This window comes from Tamandua tetradactyla, chromosome X, assembly GCF_023851605.1.
Source record: "Tamandua tetradactyla isolate mTamTet1 chromosome X, mTamTet1.pri, whole genome shotgun sequence".
NCBI classification, from domain to species: domain Eukaryota; kingdom Metazoa; phylum Chordata; class Mammalia; order Pilosa; family Myrmecophagidae; genus Tamandua; species Tamandua tetradactyla.
In genome coordinates this window covers 153,664,412-153,672,369 of record NC_135353.1, presented here as the reverse complement: position 1 = coordinate 153,672,369, position 7,958 = coordinate 153,664,412, and the positions used below count along the sequence as shown (strand labels likewise).

Below are 7,958 nucleotides of genomic sequence, written 5' to 3'. Positions count from 1 at the left end.
GCTGGAAAGGATCCTACAGCAAAATACCTTAGTATGTTCTAACAAAAGGGCAGGTTCATGGCCTGGATCTAGCCTGTGGGTAGAATGTTACTTACACAATGAAGTGAGTTGGTGTAGTATAGGAGACAGAATCAGTAACCACTTTACCTGAAGTTATTTCCCCCAGAGATGCTGCCTGTGACCAGCACAGTTCCACCTTTGCTGCTAATACATTGGCAAAGAAAATAAGAAAAAAAAATTTTAAGAGTTTTTTGTTCTCAGGTCACAAGAAATAACAAAACAATTAGTGGAATTTACCCAGAAAAACTTTGGCAATTAGTGAAGTAAAGTTATACCTAAATTAAAGAACACTTATAACACTAGTGAAGTTGCATGAGAACTGCAATATGATTTTAAATTAAGTTATATAATCTATTGGAGGAAAAACTATTTAAGGAGGAATTCAGCCTAGGAAGGATATATCACAAGGTGGATTCCAACGGAAAAACACAATAGTGTTTTTTGGTGTGGTAATTATTTTTTTAATTTTTTTCTACTACTGAAGTTGTAGATTTACAGAAAAAACATGCAGAAAATACAGTTCCCATATACAACCCACCCTCATGCACAGCCTTTCTTATTATTAACATTTTGCATCAGTGTGGTGCATTTGCTATAACTGACAAAACAATATCCCTATAATTATAGTTACTTTAGTCCATTGTTTCCCTTAGGGTTGACTCTCATGCAGTCTTATGCAGTTTTTTTTTAAAAAAATTTACCCAGTAACATATATACAACTTTAAATTTCCCCTTTTAACCACATTCAAATACATAATTCAGTGATGTTAAATATATTTATGAAGTTGTGCTACCATCACCACCATCCATAACTAAGAATTTTCCATCCCCCCAAACAGGAACTCTATACCAATTAAACATTAACCCCACCCCTGTTCCCTACCTTCACCCTGGCCCCCGGTAATCTGTATTCTAGTTTCTGACTCTATGAGTTATCTTAGACTAATTATTTCAAATCAGTGAGATCATATAATATTTGTTCTTTAGTATCTGCTTTATTTCATTCAGCATGTCTTCAAAGTTCACCATATTGTCTCACGTAAAAGAATTTCATTCCATTTTACAGCTGAATAATATGCCATATCTACCACATTTTATTTTTCATTCATCTTCTGATGGGCATTTGGGTGGTGCCCACCTTTTGGCAATTATAAACGATGCTGCTATGATCATCAGGGTGCAAATATCTGTTCAAGTCTCTGCTTTCAATTCTTTTGAGTGTATATCTAGAGTGTCAGGTCATAAACAAATTCTATGCTTAATTTTCTGAGGAATTGCCAAATTTTTTTCCACAGTGGGTGCACCATTTTATATTTCCACCAAAAATGAATGTGTATTCCTATTTGTCCACATCCTTTCCAAAATTTATGTTTTATTTTTTTAATGGGAATCATCCTTGTAGTTGCGAAATGTGTCTCATTGTGGTTTTGACTTGCATTTCCCTAATGGCTAATAACAATGGGCATATTTTCATATGCTTTTTGGCCATTTGTAAATCTTCTTTGGAGAAATGTCTATTCAAGTCTTTTGCCAAATTGTTAATTGTTTTTTTTTTTTTTTTCAATTTTTTGTAGTTGAATTGTAGGAGGATTTTTTAAAAATAAATTCTGGATATTAAACCTTTATATGAGGATTCCAAATATTTTCTCCCATGCTATAGGTATTCTTTTTTACCTTCATGATAGAATTATTTGATACACAAAAGTTTTAATTTTGATTGTCTTATTTTTTTCTTTGTTGCTCATGCTTTTAGTGAAAGGCCTAAGGAACCATTGCTAATATAAGGTCCTGAAGATGTTTCCCTACGTTTTCTTCTAGGAGTTCTACAGTTTCATTTTTTCTATTTAGGTTGTATATCCATTTTTAGTTAATTTTTATATATGGCATGAGGTACACTTTCATTCTTTTGCCTCTGGATATCCAGTTCTCTGAGCACCATTGTTGAAGAGACTATTCATTCCCAATGAGTGTACTCAGCACCCTTGTCAAAGAGCAATTGCCCAAAGGAGTAAAGGTTTATTTCTGAAACCTCAATTAGATTCCACTGGTCTATATGTCTGTCCTTGTGCCAGTACCATGCTGTTATGATTCCTATAGCTTTGAAATATGTTTTAAAATCAGAAATTGTGACTCCTCCAGCTTTTAGTCTTCTTTTTCAAAGGTGTTTCTTTCTATTTGGGTTCCCTTATTTTCCATGTACATTTGAAGACTGGCATTTACATTTCTGCAAGAAGGCTGGTGGAATTTGATTGGGATTATATTGAATCTGTAAATAGCTTAGGGTTGAATTGATATCTTAAATGTATTTAGTTTTCCAATCCATGAACATGGAATGTCCTTTCATTTATTTAGGTCTTCTTTGATTTCTTTCACCAATGTTTTGTAGTTTTCCACATACAAGTTCTTTACATCCTTGGTTAAATTTATTCCTATATATTTGATTTTTTTTTAGTGGCTGTTGTAAAGGAATTTTTTCTTGATTTTTCTCTTCAGATTGTTCATTAGTAATGAATATAAACACTACTGATTTTTTGCATGTTGATTTTGTACCCAACAACCTTGCTGAATTTGTTTTTTAGCTGTCATAGATTTTTTTGTGGCTTTTTCAGTATTTTCTCTATGTAGGATCATGTCATCTGCAAGTAGGGAAAGTTTTACTTCTTCTTTTCCAATTTGGATGTAATTTAATTTCTTTCCTCTTTCATGTCTAATTTCTGTGGATAGAACTTCCAGGACAATATTGAAAAACAGTGGTGACAGTGGTCATCCTTGTCTTGTTCCTGATCTTAGAGGGAAATCTTTCACTGTTTCACAATTAACTCTGATGTTAGCTGTGAGTTTTTCACATATACCATCTATCATATTCAAGAAGTTTCCTTCTATTCCTAGATTACTGAGTGCTTTTATCAAGAAGGGTACTAGATTTTGCCAAATGCCTTTTCTGAGTAAATTGAGATGATTATGTGGCATATTTTCTTCCATTATATTAATGTGATATATTACATTAATTGATTTTCTTTTGCCAGAAAATGCTTACAAACCTTGGATAAACCTGACTTATTTATAGTGTATAATTCTTTCAATATGCTGTTAGATTCAGTTTGTTAATATTTTGTTGAAGATTTCTGCATCTGTATTCATAAGGGACGGTGGTCTGTAATTTTCTTTTCTTATGGTATCTTTATCTGGATTTGCTGATAGGGTAATGGCCTCATAGAATGAGGTAGGAAGTGTTCCCTCCACTTTCATTTTTTGGAAGAGTTTGAGCAGGATTGCTGTTAATTCTTCTTTTGAATATTTGGTAAAATTAATCAGTGAAGCCATCTGGACCCTGACTTCTCTTTCTTGGGAGGTGTGCTAGTTTGAAAGGATTTATGTACCCTAGAAAATCCATGTTTTAATCCTAATCAATCTTGTGAAACTTGATTAGGTTATCTCCACAGAGATGTGACTCAATCAATTGTGGATGTTAAACCTGATTAGATGGAGACATGTCTCCACCCATTCTATGTGGGTCTTGATTAGTTTACTGGAATCCTATAAAAGAGGAGAAATTTCAGAGAGAGTTCCTTTTGAGAATGAGGAGAGAGCTGCAGAATCAGGTCAGAAGGACAAGATAACCACAGAGTCTACCAGCCAGTGACCTTTGGAGATGAAGTAAAATGGCTCCTGGGGAGCTTCATGAAGTAAGAGGCCTGGAGAGAAAGCTAGCAGACACTGCCTTTGATTCTTCTCATTGAGGACTCCAGTAAGTGGATTAAGACCCACCTTGAATTGGCAAGGTCACATCTCCATGGAAACAACCTAATTAAAAGGTTGCACCTACAATTGGTCTGCCCTCAAAAGATTAGATTAGAAGAACATGACTTTTCTGGGGTATATAACACCAGCACAGGCTATGAATTTCCCTCTCAGCCCTGCCTTTGCTGCATCTCACAAATTCTAGTATGTTGTGTTTTCATTTTCATTCACCACAGATATTTCCTAACTTCAGTTGTGATTTATTCTTTGACCCATTGGTTGTTTAAGAGTGTGTTGTGTAGTTTTCAGATATTTGTGAATTTTTCAAGTCTCCCTCAGTTGTTTTCTAATTTCATTCCACTGTGACCAGAGAAGATACCTTGTATGATTTCAATATTTTAAAATATATTGAGATTTGTGCTGGCCACTGTGCACCTTAGGTCTCCTGGCTGCCGCCGCTGCCTCCTTCTCCTTAGTCCCAGAGTCAGGAGCAATGTCACTGTCATGGCAGGCATCAAAGCTTTGATTAGTTTGTCATTTGGGGGAGCAATTGGGCTGATGTTTTTGATGCTTGGATGTGCCCTTCCAATATACAACAAATACTGGCCCCACTTTGTTCTATTTTTTTACATCCTTTCACCTATTCCATATTGCATAGCAAGAAGATTAGTGGATGATACAGATGCTATGAGTAATGCATGTAAGAAACTTGCCATATTTCTTACAACTGGCATTGTTGTCTCAACTTTTGGACTCTCTATTGTATTTGCCAGAGCACATCTGATTGAGTGGGGAGCTTGTGTACTTGTTCTCACAGGAAACACAGTCATTTTTGCAACTATATTAGTCTTTTTCTTGGTCTTTGGAAGCAATGATGATTTCAGCTGGCAGCATTGGGGAAAAGAAATTACTGAACTATCATAAAAAGGACCTCTTGTTATTTGTTAGCCATCCATGCAAAAGGAAATTGGGCAATAATGCTGAATGATACAGCAAGCCTCTTGGGGGGTTCTAGGTGCTCCCTTTTCCCTTTTATTGTATGCATACTATTTTCACAGAGACTTGCTAAAAGATTAAAAGGTTTTCTTTTGGAAAAACTTGACTGATTTCACGCTTATGTATAGTATGCTTTTTTGCTGAATTTAAATATTTATGTTTTTTTACTGTTTGATTTTTATTAATATGTAATGTTCAACATTTTTAAATTTAGTAGCCATTTTGCATTGGTTAGGAATTCAGAATTCTGCTGGTATATTACTGGGTTAAAGTATTTGTCTTTTTCCTCTAAATTGTTTAACCTCTATTATTACAAAAAGCTGTAAAAATTCGTTTCATTCAGTCAGGGTGACAACACTCCCAATTTTATGTAAGCATGCAAACTGTGGGCCTACCCCTAGGTTATACATCAAGGGCAAATAAAGCTGCTTTGTACCTTAGAGGGGCCAAATATTAACACTTATGTTCTCCAGAAGGGTTGCTGATCTTCCCCAAAGGCAGGTGTTTTGTGAATTTTAAAGTTATTTTATGAAATTGCTACAAGGGAATGCTTTTCTTTTCAATTGTTAGAAGAATTTATTGTTAAACTTGGGTAAGGGTGTGAAAGTGGGTGTTTGAGAAATGGTTTTTATTTATCCTTATTGTAAAGTATTTGCATTATGGGAAGAAACAATGTTGAAATTTCTTTTTTTAAACCCTGTTTCTATTTATAGGTGAAATTTTTTATCTTCTATCAGTCTTTCATTCATGTTTTAACCTGGGTAAAATGAATATACATGGAACTGCTGATGAGGGAAAGGCATGTGTTCGCATCATATATACAAGTAAGCTTTCCCCTGCTTCCTCCTTTTAACTTATTTTATATATTGTATATTAAGTAAAATAACTTTTCAAATACAATATAATACAGTTGAAATTAGAGTTGTTGAACTCACATGGAAAATAATCGCTGTGCTGTACATTGAGTGCACCTCCCCCAAAAGGCTTTGACATGATTAACAAGTAGCCTGTTAGTCTTGCAGATAATTCATGCATTAATAATTTAACATTTAAATCATGAAATTGTAGTTCTTATTCTCTAAGTTGTATCATATGTAAATTTAAAATATTTAAGACAAAAAAAATGCATTGAAACTTGTATTATGACCCAAGATACGGCCTATCCTGGTGAATCTGTCATGTGTATTCTGCTGCTGTTGGGTGAAGTGTTCTATACATGTCTGTTAGATCTAGTTTGTTCTATAGTATCACTCAATTCTTCTATTTGTTTAATAATCTTATGATTCAATGTTTTATCCATTATTGAAAGTGGTGTCATGAAGTCTCCTACTATTAATGTAGAACTACCTATTTCTTCCTTGTAATCTGTCAATATTTGCTTCATATGTTTTGGGTCACTTCTGTCAGGTCCATACATATTTATAATTGTTATGTCTTCTTGTTGAATCAACCCCTTTATCAGTATATAGTGACCTTCTAGAGACCTTCTTTGTCCCTCGTAACAGTTTTTGAGTTAAAGTCTATTTTATCCGATATTAGTTTAGCTACCCTGGCTCTCTTCTGGTTATTATTTGCATGGTATAATTTTTTTCAGTCCTTTCACTTCCAACCTACCTGTGGCCTTGAATAAGTCTCTTGTAAATAGTATACAGTTGGAGCCTGCATTTTTTTATCTATTCTGAAAATCTCTGCCTTTTGACTGGAGAGTTTAATTCATTTAAAGTTAAAATAACTACAGATAATGCAGGACTTTCTTCTGCCATTTTGCTATTTGGTCTTTGTAATTTTATCTTTGTATTTTATCCCCCAATTTTTCTGTTAATGCCTACTTTCACACTTATTTGATATTTTTCTAGTGTACCATCTTGAGTTCCTTCTCATTTCCTTCTGTGTGTATTTTTCAGTTATTTTCTTTGTGGTTACCATGGGGCTTAAATTTGACATCCTAAATCTATAACAATCATGTTTGATTTTATACCAACTTGACCTCAATAGCATAAACCTATATGGTTCCTACATTCCCTACATCCCTACAAGTACATTTTGCTGTAGGGTGTTACAATTATATCTTTATACTTTGTATAGCCAATACCATAGATCCATCATTACTCTTTACACATTTGCATTCAGAGCCTGTTCAGAAGTAAAATGTGGATTTGATACATAAAATACAATATATACAATATTGCTGGCATTTATAATTATATACTCCTTTATTGGAGTATCTTTATTTCTTTATGCTGCTTCTATCCTGTCCTTTCTTATTTATCTAAAGAATTCCCATTAGCATTGCTTGTAGGGCAGTTCTAGTGGTGATAAACTGCCTTGACTTGTTTATCTGGGAATGTCTTAATCTCTTCCTCATTTTTGAAAGACAGTCTCACAAGATATAAAATTCTTGTCTGGCAATTATTTTCTTTCAGCTCTTTAAATCTTTTATCCCACTGCCTTCTTCCTCCATGATTTCTAGTAAAAAGTCAGAGTTTAATCTTATTGGGACTCCCTTGTACATAACATGTTGCTTTTCTCATGCAGCTTTCAGAACTCTCTTCTTGTCCTTGACATTTGACAGTTTACTATGTGTCAAGGTGTGACTCTTTGAGTCTATCTTGTTTGGGGTTCATTGGGGTTTTGGAATATGAATATTCACATTGTTCATTAACTTCGGGAAGATTTTCACCATTATTTCTTCAAATATCCCTTCTGTCCTTTTCTTTCTTTCTTTCTTTCTTCTCCTTCTGGGACTCTCACATTGTGTCTATTGGTTTGCTTGATGGTATCCTGCAGGTCCCTTAGGCCCTGTTAACTTCATTTCATTCTTTTTTCTTTTTGCTCCTCAGCCTGAATCATTTCATTTGTCTTGTTTTTGATTTCACTAATTCTTTTTTCTGCCAGTTCCAATCTGTTGTTAAGTTCCTCTAGGGAACTTTTTTATTTCAGTTCTTGTGGTCTTCAACTCCAGTATTTGTTTAGTTTCTTTTTAAAATTTCTCTTTATTGAGACTCTCATATTGTTCATTCACAATTTTTTTGATATCCTTTATTTCTTTCTCGATGTCTTTATCTCCTTGAGCAAATTGAATATCAGTTTTTAAAGTCTTTGTCCAGTATGTCCAAGTTCTGATTTTCTTTATCTTGTTCCTATGGATGGGCTATTCCTTA

General features: G+C 34.1%; 1 pseudogene; it reads left to right on the top strand.

Annotated features, from left to right (window-relative positions):
* The first annotated feature begins 4,282 nt into the window (after positions 1-4,282).
* Positions 4,283-4,725, top strand: LOC143672131 (leptin receptor overlapping transcript-like 1 pseudogene; annotated as a pseudogene).
* The last annotated feature ends 3,233 nt before the right edge of the window (positions 4,726-7,958 follow it).